The sequence below is a fragment of the Juglans regia genome, chromosome 3 (assembly GCF_001411555.2).
Source record: "Juglans regia cultivar Chandler chromosome 3, Walnut 2.0, whole genome shotgun sequence".
NCBI classification, from domain to species: domain Eukaryota; kingdom Viridiplantae; phylum Streptophyta; class Magnoliopsida; order Fagales; family Juglandaceae; genus Juglans; species Juglans regia.
In genome coordinates this window covers 32,586,078-32,600,254 of record NC_049903.1, presented here as the reverse complement: position 1 = coordinate 32,600,254, position 14,177 = coordinate 32,586,078, and the positions used below count along the sequence as shown (strand labels likewise).

Below are 14,177 nucleotides of genomic sequence, written 5' to 3'. Positions count from 1 at the left end.
CCATTGGAACGGTGTCGTTTTGCTCTCCCTTCATCTTTTCTTCACTCCCCCTTCTCTCCCCCTCCTATTCCACGACTGCCCCTTTCTTTCTCGGTTCTCCCCTTAGTCCCATATCCTTTCAGAGGCCCTTCTCCCCCTCCCTTGTCATCGTACAACCATCCAAAGCCCAGGCCCATCGTTGACAGCATCCCTTCGTCGGTTTCCTGCCATCGTCAGCTCCGACACTGGTAACGATAAGTCCAAGTTCCAACTCCTCTTATTTGAATTTTAGGGTTTTGATTCTTTTGAATTAACATTTATACTATAATTATTATATTATATATAGTATATAATATTATAATTATACTATATACTGTGTATTTACTATTGAGGAAATGGTATTACAGTTGTAGTGATTTAGTGAGAAAAAAATTTATATTGTAATTATATAGTATATCAATTATACTATATACTCTAGGTATTTGTGGAAATGCCATTGAGGAAAAAATTTGGATAGCCTTCATCTTTGAGTTAATGACTTCAGTGCATGCACTTAGGGACCCTTCACAGATAGTTATGTTAGTGATGAAATACTTTTCAAACTATATTTTGGTGGAGAAAAGAAGCATTGTTCTTTACTTAGTGTGTCAAAGCAATTCTACGTACTAATCAAGAGCCATAATTTATTAGTTCTTAAACTTAATCTAAAACTCAATAACCTTTATGAATTCATTAGTACCAAGGCTAAAATGCATGAGTTGATGAAACTAAAAGATTTGTGTTCGAGAAAGTTGACAGTAATCCATTATCATAGGGAAGAAATGACATGAATGAAATTCTACTTTTAATGAGAACCCATTTATTAGTGAGAATCAAATTCTATTTTTATCTTGTTCAATTTTTTATTATCAATTTTTGAAAACGACTATAGCTCAGTCCTAGACCCACTTGCATACTCTGATGCCACATGGGTCTCAAACTCTCAAGTCTGTCGTCATTGGGATTGACAACTATGTTTTAGTTTCGTTCTCACAAATAGAGCCGGGGAAGGTGGCTATATATATATATGGGTGGATAGCAGCCATATCTATATATGGACAAAGATAATTATTTTGAGATTCATATACTTGAGTCATAGATTGATCCCTGCCCTACCAAGAGCATAATGGGACAAAGGCGGTAGACATGATACCATGCATGAGTCACATCTTCTTATTGTTGCGAATCACTTTATGGAGAATCGACATGAGATACATGACTTTTGATCCACCAAAAAATTAGTCTCCCAAAATTTCACTAAACTTGCTCCTTCATGTCATTGGTATTTAAAAGTACTAAGGTGTCAATTGATCAATTGGATGACGAAATTCATTTAGAGACTGATATGGTGTGGCAAGTGTATTTTCATTTGGTGTTAATTTTTCAACTTGGGAATGTGGGAATCTAGCTTGCAACAGGGACTGTAGGAAAATTAGCAAAGTGAGATATTTGAAATGAGAAGAAAATGGAGAAATTGATCGAGAATGGTAGTCATGTCATTCCGATAGTACTAAGACAAATGTGAATTTATCTTTTAAAGTGGGTGAAAGTACTGATCAAAATGAAGGAAATCCAAATTTTATGTTTGGTAAAGGTTACAATTTACCTTCGACCTGCTTCGACGACGTAGTTTATTATCCATGTATGTTTTTAACGTTGGGGGAATTTTTTTTTTTTTTCTTGTCAAATAAATACTTATGACATATTATGTGTAAATTTTAATAATGTTTATTTATTAAAAAAATAATGTCCTTTGGCACTTTTTGGGTGTGATTTTGGGGTAATCATGAGATTTGGGATGATTTGGTTTTGTAAGAAAGGGGCACGTACCCATAGTGGGCACCCATTCACATTCTCTTGGAGGTTATGAAGTGGCTTTTAAACCACTTCAGGAAACTTGATGGTTGGCCCTTAATGGCCAGCCGGGGGTTACGCTTAGAGGGATTATTTACATAGTCCCTCCCCCCTTTGGATGACTTACTTGAATCAAGAACGATCTCTCTCTTAAATAATTCTCTCTAGTCCTGGTATCTAGACTGTGGAATTAGTGAATATTGCTCTGGTATTACCACGTAGCACACTCCACCATCGCCAGGAGGATTACGGATGAACAAAGACGACGATAGAGAATCCGTGGAACAACCGCACTAGATTTACGATTTACCAACGAGATAATATCGCTTCAGCTACGTCTTCTGATCTAGTATTTCTAACAGTTTTTGTGATATTCATGAGAATTAGTGAGTATATATAGCTTGTGAGAGTACTAGTCAATCGAGTATTTATAATCTCCCTTCCACTGAAATATAATGAATTTAGCTTAATTCACATTAATTATGCAATTAGATCCAAGGAATTGGTAATTCAAATTATGTTAAACTTTATTGATCTTACTTGAATACTTTAACTTACATGTTCTTCTTGTGTCCTTTTGCGGTTTCTAAACTCGACATGATGATAGTAGAACTCTTGCTATTGCAACATCATTAGAAGAACTCTTGCTAAATAAGAGAGATGGAGAGTAAGAAAATCTGATGAATAGATTTTTGATAAAATATTCTAGAAAGCGCGAATAGTGTTTATTAGAGTCTTGTGTTGGTAAGTCAAGGAAATTATGTTGGTCATTCCGTCAATGCTAGGAAGCTTTAGGGTGGTCTCGATGGTGTTTCCTCAAGATTTGATTTACCTATTCCCCTTGAAATAGATATATTTGCCTGATCCCTGGATCAATGAATTCCTTATTCAAATCAAATTCAACTAGATCTTCAATATGTATACATGTACTATCATATTATATTAATCATGAAGATTATAATATAATAGATATTGAAAGAAGAGAATGATGTTTGCGGTTATAGAGTACGCAAGTGTCGCACACTCCTTTTGAAAAAAATGAATAAATTTGATACCCACATAAAAATAATAATTTTTTAATAATGGGCATTACTCTTTTAAAATAGGAGTGCGTGGTGCTTGTAAAGCACATGATTGTATCTAGCGTTACTCATCATTGCTTAGCAATTATTCAATCAAAACTATAGAGAAAACTATTAGTTTGAATAATGATTATGAGTCATTACAGTTGTTAACTAAGGAAGCTATTAAGCAACATATTGAGCAAAACTATTCTTTTATACATATTGAGTTAGTACAAATTGTCGTTAAACCCCTTACAAGAAGTGGACTAAATGCTTCAGTATTACTTTGCTTAAGAGATGGACACATTATAAGTTTTATGACTCATTACTTGGTACGGTAGAATCCAGTCTGTACCAAGGCCCTGCTTATTTTAACTGTTATCATAATTATTCTCTTTTATTGTTTGATGCTAATATCTTGCATGCATTATTGTTAAATGTTAAAACTAGTGATGTTATCACATGATAAAAAGATCACATCATTTAATTGTAGTTTACATCATCCATTATTAACACATGAAAATTACATTAGAACCACATGCCCTTATTACTAGTCCTAGAGGTTCCACATTATTATTACAATCTAGCACATCAAACTCTAGTATACATATTCATAAACAAATTAATTTGAATCATATTAGTCTCCCAAACGAATGGAAACTGGATAATATAACTCCATTACCCAAATTAGAGAATAATGCTATAAATGATCTAGACTACATAGATAAAAAATTAGATGGATCAGTCCAAATATCTTTTCAGTCTTTTAAAAGTTCATTTTCCCTCCTCTAATTACAGACATCTAGGTCTGTATTTACCTTAGTTTCTCAGAATAAGTCCTAGAATTTAGATACCCAAATTCAATGAGTTATTCTTGGAAACATTATAAATACACCTATTTATGTTGTAAATAATAATATACCTTCTACCTCACATGCTTATGATCAACCTAAAGATCTCTCTTCTCCAGCATATTCACAAATAGTTAGGGATGATGCCCATATAAATACCCTTAATAAAGAAGATTTTAAGATTAATAAAGAATATCTTAAACAAACTTTTATGAAAACAGAAAATAAACAAAACATATTGACATTCTTCTCAACTTTTTCAAAAATAGAAAGAGATTACATCAAAAAGAAATATTATGAATTTTTTGATGAAGGACATGTAAATATATTATTTTGTACATGGATTAAAATCTATAAATCAAATCAATTATTCACTATTAATAGAACTAATAACCAATGGATTAAGCAGGATAATGATCAAATAGTTTATGAAGAGTAACCTAACTTTGAACCTATTAAATATAGCTAAAGAGATACTCAAATTCTAACTTCACCGTTAAAGAAACATAATTCAATTATAGATACTAAAAATGTTGATAATATTATTCAACAAAACAAGTACACTAATTTATATTTACTAACTATGAGTAAACGATTAGAAAGAATCAAAATCCAAATTTCTCCTATTAATCCCACAATTAGAGAAACAACGGAAATCCTTTTATTTATTCCCCATGAAATTTCATCTCATTTAAAAACTATTTTTTCAAAAAATAAAAATGATTTACTAGAACAAATCTCAAATAAATTTGAAAAACTAAATATTACTAATATTTCTTCCACTTATAATAAGCAATCACATATTAACGTGTTAAGCAAAATATACTCACCAATCTTATTATCTGACTCTCTGAAATAAGTAATATTGAAAACTAATTTAAAAATCTAGATATCCAAGTTAACAAAAATAGAAGAGATCATGTTAATAATTATTCTGCTAGAGATTCTAAATATCATATTTCCATCACTCGAAATTAGCATTCAAGACTTATAACTTCAAAAAATAATTATGGTTGCTAATGTTTATAAAAGCAATGGAAAAACATATCACTAAGCAGCACATAACACATATTTTTGTCACATGATTTACCGGCCAACTAAAAGGGTGGTGGGATTACTATCTTTCAATAAAAGATAAAAATATAATATTAAATCAATATAGACAAAATGAAAGAATGGAGATTATCAAAACAGAAGATGGCTAACCATTAGAAGACGCTTTTAATACTTTAATTTTTGTATTGACTAAACACTCTGTTGGTGACCCTATCCAATTCAAAGAAAAAACTAGTGATTTGTTAATCAATCTTAAATGCCCTCAATTATCTAATTTTAGTTGGTAGGATATGTATTTCTAACCAAAATTATGATTAGAAATGATTGTCAACAACTATACCGGAAAGAAAATTTCATAGCAGGACTTCTATATTACTTCGCCCAAAAGGTAGAGAGTCATTAGTAAAACCTAATGGGACAATTGATTTTATTAATCCTACTTACGGTGATATTATAACTATTACAAATAGAACTAGTTTAACTATGTGTAATGATCTACGATTAAAAAAATAAATTGATAAATAAAAGAAATTTCGTAAAAGAGAGTTAGAGACATTTTGTGAACAATTTGGTTATACTACATTATTACCTCATTCTATGAGAAATAAAAAGGAAAAGGAAATTATAAAAATTATTCTCACAAAAAATGAAAATATAGACCACCCTATAAAAAGATAAAAGATAAACAAATCTATAATAAACCTACAAAAAGTATAAAAATATATATAATAAAAGAAAAAATAGATTATTTGTTATAAATATGGAAAAATAGGCCATTTTTAATCCAATTGTAGAGTCAAGTAACAAATTAATGAATTAGATATACCTGAAACGCTAAAGAGAATTTATTAAACCTTTTTATAACACCATTGAGTGAGGAAGAAAATACTTCTTCTGAATAAATTTATCAATTAAAAAATTCGAGTACTTTAGATCAATCTTTTGATATGGAATTGGAAGATGAAAAAGAAACTGTTCACATATGTTATTTTTTAAATAAGGATAATTGTATGTGTAATAAAACTACTAATATTTTCATCAAAACATGAAAATATCATCTTAGTATTAATAAATAATATCAATGATCCAGAAGAAAAAAAAGATTACTATACAAAATTGAAAGATACTTTTGAAACAAAAATTACATATACAACTTTGGTATCTCAACTCTTTAATTTTTCAGAAATAGTTATTAGATTCAAAACAAAAAAAAATAAAAGATTACATTACAAGACTTACAACAAGAAATAAATAAAACAAAACAAGAAGTTAAACATTTAAAGACTTCTAACCTCAAATTGAAAGTTTTTAATGAACAATTATTACAAAAAATTTTATTATTAAAAATTGATAATAAAAAATCACTACCCCTAATTTGGAGAAAGGAAAAACCTTCTCGACAATTGTCCTCCGAGAAGAAACAGAAAATTTCCTTAATATCTTAGATAGGATAAATTTTCAAAAATGGTATACTAAAGTAATAATTTCAATTAATCAATAATTCTCTTTCACCACAGTTGCATTACTAGATACTGAAGCAGACTTAAGCTACTACCAAAGACTAATATCTTTTAAATATTTCAAAAAAAAAAAGACCTTATCTCAAGCCAACGACACAAAATTTAATATAAATTATGAATTATGACATGCACATGCACATATTTGTAACATTGGAGTTTATTTTAAAACCACCTTTATTTTAGTCAACAATATTAATACCAAGGTAATATTGGAAAATACAGTTTTTACTTTCTTATATATATATCTATACTATTATATAAGTGGCTATCAAACGGTTACTAAACGGAAATTCTTGTTTTCCGTTATTTTCCCGTTAAATCAACGTTAATGGCTACCGCAGTCTGAAAATAATGATATTCTGTTTGCACTTTTACAATTTTAACCATTTATTTTGTTTGTTTACCCTTTTTTATCCTTCACTTGATTTTGTTTTATTCGCATTTTTACCTTTTTATCCCTCTCCTTTATCGATCAATTCATCCATTTCTGACATAACACTTAAAAAATATGAAAGAGAAAAGATAACATCTAAAAAGTATGAAAGAGAAAAGATAAAAAAAAAAAAAAAAAAAGACTAAAGACGAGGAAATAGATAAAGCTGAGGGAAAAGACGACTTTTTGGATCAATAGTCAGTGTATAGGGAAGAGATAATCATAGTCTGAAAATGGTGATCTTCTGTTCACACTTTTACAATTTTATCCATTTCTTTTGTTTGTTTACTCTTTTTTATCCTTCGCTTGATTTTGTTTTATTCGCATTTTTACCTTTTTATCCCTCCCCTTTATCGATCAATCCATCCATTTCTGACATAACACTTAAAAAGTATGAAAGAGAAAAGATAACACCTAAAAAAGTATGAAAGAGTAAAGATTAAAAAAATATTAAAGATGAGGAAATAGATAAAGCTGAGGGAAAAGACGACTTTTCATTAGTCAGTGTATAGGGAAGAGATAATTTTACTTGTATCAGTGACTTTGTGTCTATTTGTGTAAGCGATTTTTTTTTTATTTACTGTTATTTCTCTTCGTTTTATTATTTATGAGTGCAAATCACTCTCTCTCATTCCCGATTCCCTTTCTCCTCTTAGTTCTCTCTTAACCTTGAACCTAACGTCCTCTCCTCTCTCTCTCTCTCTCTCCATCTCACAGCCAGCAGCCACGGAGCACGACAGTTCTAGCGACGTCGTGGGTTGCCTCTAGCCACCAAATGCAACCTCCCTCATCCCATAGAGATCTGGGTTTCAAATTTCAGAACTCTTAATTTTTTTCTCAGCAGCCAAACACGGCGTCAAGATGGGGATTATTAGCATGATTTTATTGTACGTGCGTGTTTTCAGTTTGATGTCCATGCTTTTCTGATGTGCATGTTTTCATCTTCAGGTTTGTGGTGTTCGATTTGTGTTGATCGACTGCATCTTTAGTTTCATGGGGGTCCAGATCTTACTGGTTTTGACAACCTCAGAGATATGATTGAGGCCGAGGCTCTGACTGGTTTTGACAACCGCAGCAAATGAAAGGAGTTTTGTTCTGCATTTGCTGCTTTTATGGGTAAGGTAAAGCATTCTTACAACTATTTAGTTTTTATATTTTACCCATTTTTTCGGTGCTCGGCGAAGGAGAAGGCAGAGGAAAGAAAAAGAACGAAGGAAAAAGAAGAAGGGGCAGCGCCGGGTTGCACCCCAGTTTATCTTTTATAGACATCTGAGCACCTACATCTGAGCATCACCACGGCTTCTCTCTGAGAATCTCTCATAGATTTCATTTTTTTCTCTCTCTTAACCCATCTTTGCAGCAAACCAGGAGCTACCCGGTGAGGGAGAGAAATGAAGTCATTGTTCGGAATCTGAATTTCCAAGTGAGAAGGAAAGCAAGGAGCAAAAATGGCAAAGAATGTGGGAATTCTTGCCGTGGCGATCTACTTCCCTCCCACCTGTATTCAACAGGTGACCTCTCTGTCTGTCTCTGTGCCTCATTATTTCAGTTTCTGTTTGGATGTTGAGAAACGTGAGAAATGAAAAGAAAGTCTAATTTGTAGTTTTTTTCTTTTCTTTTTTTTTTCCTTGGCAATCTTTTTTTTTTTTTTAAATTGGTCATTTACGCTGATTGTTTTGGATTAAAGAAAAAAAGAGGTAAAGTTAGGTTCAGCTATTTGGATAGTTCAATTTAAGTTCGGTGAAGTGGAGGTGGAGATTTGTTTTGGCATGCATCTGAAATGATAAGTAGAAGCAGCATGGTGGGAAAAAATATTAATATATTTTGAAATTGACGATGAATCTATTTGAAGAATCTAACTTTTTAATTCCAGATGATATTTAGGAACGCTCTGGTCAGTGTTTTCATAAGGCGTCCTCCAAAATTTTTAGTTTTTGTCCAGGATGCGGATTGAGGAAATTAGAAATATTTGAGACCAGGACAATGACAAATGACACGATCTGACTCTCAAACATCTCGACTTTCTAGGTGTGAAAGTCATTCTGATATGTGGTCTTGAGTAATAATCTCTTCTTCTTCTTTTTCTTTTTTCAACTCTTAAACAAATAAGTTGGATTTCTTTATTTAAATTTTCATGGCATGAGATGCTAAATGATTATTCGAAAAATCGTAAAAGAGAAGCCAGATGATTCCTCTTGGAAAAATATTTGCTGCAGCCTACAGCCGGCGCACACTCAATGCCATTGAGTGTAAAAAAAAAAAAAATCATGTGAAGTGTGCGCCGGCTGTAGGATGATGTATAGCAGATCTCATTCCTCTTTGAGCAAGTTGATATTCTCAATGCGCACACAAACATGCCATCTTAATGGATCAATTCATAACTGTTACAATGCTAAAAAGAATTTCACTAAATTTTTTTAAAATAATATAATGTACTTCAAGTAGGACTGGAATTGTTGCAAAAAGATATAAAAGAACAAAAGGCATTTAAATGCAGTTTTGTCCGGTGTTTGTCTAGATATGGTTCTAACCTTCAGCATTTTTGCATGAGTGTCCACTTTCAGTTTAAAGCATGTTAACTTTCAATTTGCGAAAGCAATATGCTTGTGCCTTTTGCTGAAAATCTTGGTTATTCTCCTTCATCTTGATAATTGATATATCACATATTTATTCCTATAAAATATATCATATTTTTTTGTTTTATTTTATAATTTTGTTTGTTTTTGGTATTTCCTTTGGTGATATTTTATCCCTTCAATGAAATTTGAGGTATCTATTAAATCTATTCCACATTTGTTAGTCATTTTTATAAATGAGATAAATTTCCTTTGATGCATTAATGATGTTGTGAATTGATGCCAAAGTTGTCTTATATTAGATTACTTTGTTGATGAATCATTGATCAATTTATGGTCTCTCTCTCTCTCTCTCTCTCTCTCTCTCTCTCTCACTTGCAATTTTATTGTATGCTAGATATATATTACAACAAGCACTTCTGCTGGTCTAGAGCAGACTTTACCTTGGATCTTTTATCATAAGGTGATTGGAGTTTCAATAGTTTTCCTTTTTGTGGAAGGGAAGGCTGCCCTCCGCAAATGTATCTAAAGTCTTGGAAACAATTCCAGCGAGTCTGTCTTCTGCTTCGTGTATTACATTTACCAGTCAATACCTCGTTGTATTTAATGTCTGCAATTTTTCTCTTAAATTCCCTTCTTGTTTTGAATTTCTTGATTTCTTTTATTATGGGTTATAGATTTTTTATTTTTATTTTTCAGGGAGTTTAACTTATATTCAGAACAAGAGAATTAGAGGAGCAGCAAGCTAAAAGGTTTTATTTAGATTTCTTTTTTAGAACACTTTATAATGGATGGTAGCATAGATATGTTCTTTCAGTTTTAGTTTTTAGGACTATATTAATGTTTGCTCTTTGTTCTAATAAAATTTTATTTTATTTATATAAAAAAGCGTAGGTGTATCTATTGAACGACTCCCTTGTACTTAGATTGCACCTTTTTTGGCTCATCAATAAAAGTATCTCAGTTGAAATATTTTTTCTTTCAGAGGTGGTCAGTGATGTTGTCAATCAATATTTATTAGTGGAGGAGACTGTTAGTTTGTTTTTACTTTGTGAAATTTCACTAATACGAGTCTAATTATTTATGCTTCAATTTCCGTTATTGCAACTATGTGACTAGCCGGATCTGGAATGAGACTTGGTTGGCAAGCTTCTTCCACAAACCATGTAATTATGAGTTGTTTGTGAAGCAATCTCTAAATATGGAAATGGCGATTGTCATGGCAAGGTTTAGGTTACTGAATTTTTATCTGTTGTATGACATGCTTATTATATTTTCTTAATGTAATAAGAGGCTATTCTTCAAGTGTTATTCATTTACTTTTCTCGAGAATCAAACAAAACCTTATTTTTCTCCTTAACTTCCCTGCACGTAAATGAATGAATTGTAAAAATATGTTATGATCCAAATTTGGTGGAATTGATTTTAACATCTCTCATATGTATATCCATATAATTTAGTCAAAATTCTGATCCCATGTGGTGGTCAACCACCACCGATAGACTCCAAAGGCAGTGTTAAATTACACTTAATTGCCGAATGATAATGTTTTAAATAATGATAATGTTTTAAATTATGATCGTTTTGTTTTATAATGGATGAACAAATTGATGGGTACAATTATTCAAGATAAGAATTGTGACTGGTAAAGTTGTGATGTGAACAGCTTAAAAGAAAACATTTTGTGAAATTTAATTCTTTCTTTATATGCGTTTCTTAAACAATAAACGGAATAGGAATAACCAATATTAATTAAATGTTCTTAGGGAAGAACCAAGTTGTACGTTTTCTTCTTTTTCTTTGTGTGGGTCCGCGTGCGTTTTTTTTTTATTTCATTTTAGTCTGGCCAAAAGATATCGTTGAGCAAGAGTTTTTTATTTTTTGGTTACCCAAGCCGTAGGTTCGTACAAACAAAATTCTCGATGTTTGGCCAAGCTTTGCAATATTGGATATTGTCATGATTTGAGATCTTCAATAACAAAGACATTAAAAATGATAAAATTTATTGAGAGGGAAATGTAGGGGTTGGATGTTGTTTGTGGTGGGACTGTCAAGAGAGAATCTAATAATAATAATAAAAAAGATATATTATTGGGAGAGAAAAGGAAAGGGAAATGGAGTACTAATAGAACGTCAATATCACTATCAGACTTTTATGTAATAATATTTTCTACTTTTTAGTCACTATGAATAATGAAAAGAATGACGGTACAAAGCATGGGGCCGAGCTATCGGGGCCACAATATTGATATGTGATGCTATTATCTTATATTACGTAATTAAACTTATTTTATTAGTGGATGTAATTTGCATGATAGTACTATGTTTGGATGTTGGGTGATATCAAATGATTTTTGATATGTGAACAATATTGTTTTATAATTTTATTGAGATATATTTAAATGTAAATAAGTTGATATATGTGTAGATAAATTTAATCTTTTTTATAAGTTGATATAATATTTGTTGATCATTATCTAATTTTAAAGAATATCTGATACAATTTAATTAAGTGACTCACCCAGATAAATTATAATAAACAATATCACACATATGCATATATGACCTATGAATGATAAGATATTATGTGATAAGGGGTAAAAGTGATTTTTTCTTTTCTTATGTCTTTGTCAACTCTAAAAATGGCAACATTAATCAATATTGATCTACTGTTCCATTCTCTCTAATTATTATATTTTTTATTTCTATATTTGCTAAAATTTATTTATTTTTCAATCATTAAATTGTTCATTAATTCTTTTTTTTTTAAATCATATTATATTTATAAAAGAAAATTGTTTCACTCAACTAGGCAACATGCTTTGCATGTTGCTCCCGACCTAGTATATATATATATATATATATATATATATATATATATATATATATTGTAATAGATGAAAGAGTTTCCAGTAATATATTAGGACAAGAAATTCAATATAGACTTTTATTTTCATTTTTTTCAAATGAAATAAATTATCTAAAAAATACTTCATTAACCAAAGAAATCAATTATCTAACAAAACATAAAATCAATATGGAAAAAACTAAATAAATTTTCTAAAATAAGAATTAAAATATAAAAGAATTGAAGAACAATTGGATCCATTATTGATTCAAAATGTTAATAATTTCAAGACAATAATAGAAAAAGAAATATGCTTTAGTTTGCCAAATACTTTTTGGAATATAAAACAACATATAATTGAAGAAAAATTCTACTCATTATCCTCACACCACATACCACACATAATTTTTTTAATTTTTATCTCTTACCAAATGTGTGGTGTATGAATGATGAGTAGAAGAACTCAATTAGTTTAGGAAGAATAAAACTAAAAAAATAAATAAAAATAAGTGTGGTGTATGATAAGTAGCAAAACTCATAATTGAATAACCATATGACAAAAAATTAATTAAAAAAAATATCTGAACTACCAATTCAAATGAATAATAGACTCTTAGAATTCTACAAAAAAGAAATTAGTGGCTTATTAACGAAATGATTAATTAGATAAAGTAACTCACTATGGAGTTGTGTTATCTTTTATGTTAAAAAAATAAGAAGAATTAAAATGAGGAGTTCCTCAATTGGTAATTAATTATAAACCATTAAATAAAGTATTACAATGGATTCGTTATCTGATTTCTAATAAAATAATATTTATTCTCTCGACTTTATAATGCTACTATATTCTCAAAATTTGATATGAAAAATGAATTTTTGGTAAATCCAAATTGCTGAAAAGAATCGTTATGAAACAATTTTTATAGTCCTATTCGGACATTAAGAATAAAACGTCATGCCATTTGGATTAAAAATGCTCCAAGTGAGTTTCAAAATATTATGAATGAAATATTTACCCATTTCACTCATTTCTCAATAGTTTGCATAGATGATGTAGTAATTTTTTCTTCGTCTATTGAACAACACTGAAAATATTTAAATATTTTTGTTCAGATGATTAGAAAAAATGAATTAGTAGTTTCATCACCCAAAATAAAATTATTTCAAAACAAAATTAGATTTCTAAGGCATAATATTTAATTATTTATCAAGGAACTATCACACCTATTAGTAGAGTAATAGAATTTGCTGAAAAAGTTCTAGATGAAATTAAGGATAAGCAATAATTACAAAGATTTTTAGGAAGCCTTAACCATATTTCTAATTTTTATCAATCTCTTATACCATTATGTAAATCTTTATTTAAAATATTAAAAAAGAATCCACTTTCGTGGACAGAAAAGCATACAAGTATTATAAAAGAAATTAAGTCTCATGTTAAACAACTCCCTTGCTTAGGACTCCCTTCTCATACTTTTTAGCATTGTTGAAACAGATATCTCTCACCTTGATTATGAATGAATATTAAAACAAAAATTATCTTCTAATCCTTAACAAATTATTCATTTTCATTCCGGATGTTAGAATCTTACTCAAAAAAATTATAGTATGATTAAAAAAGAAGTCTTGGCTATTGTATTATGTATTTCAAATTTTCAAAATGGTTTGTTAAACAAAAAGTTTTTATTTAGAATTATTGCAAATCAGTCAATAAGATTTTGATTAAAGATGTGAAGAACTTGATTTCTAAACAAATATTTGCTAGATGACAAGTTATATTAAGTATTTTTACATTAAGCATATTAAATGAGTGTTTAAGGTCCCGTTTGGTTTCACAGATGGTCTCAACTCATCTCATCTCAACATCCAAACACCATTCAAACACAAATACTTTTCAATTTCAAATTTTTAAATTTTCAACTTCTTAACTTTTTCATCTAATCATTACCTAATAATT

At 29.9% G+C, this 14,177-nt stretch overlaps 1 long non-coding RNA gene across 3 annotated transcripts; it reads left to right on the top strand.

Annotated features, from left to right (window-relative positions):
- The first annotated feature begins 7,413 nt into the window (after positions 1–7,413).
- On the top strand, positions 7,414–10,696 carry LOC108994856. 3 transcript variants are annotated; one of them, XR_001996770.2, is made up of 5 exons: positions 7,414–7,744; positions 7,827–7,917; positions 8,157–8,307; positions 10,072–10,124; positions 10,358–10,696. It is a non-coding gene; the product is annotated as an uncharacterized LOC108994856 (long non-coding RNA). The 3 variants fall into 3 exon arrangements; XR_001996771.2 differs by having other exon boundaries at positions 10,492–10,694; XR_001996769.2 differs by lacking the exon at positions 10,358–10,696 and having other exon boundaries at positions 10,072–10,225.
- The last annotated feature ends 3,481 nt before the right edge of the window (positions 10,697–14,177 follow it).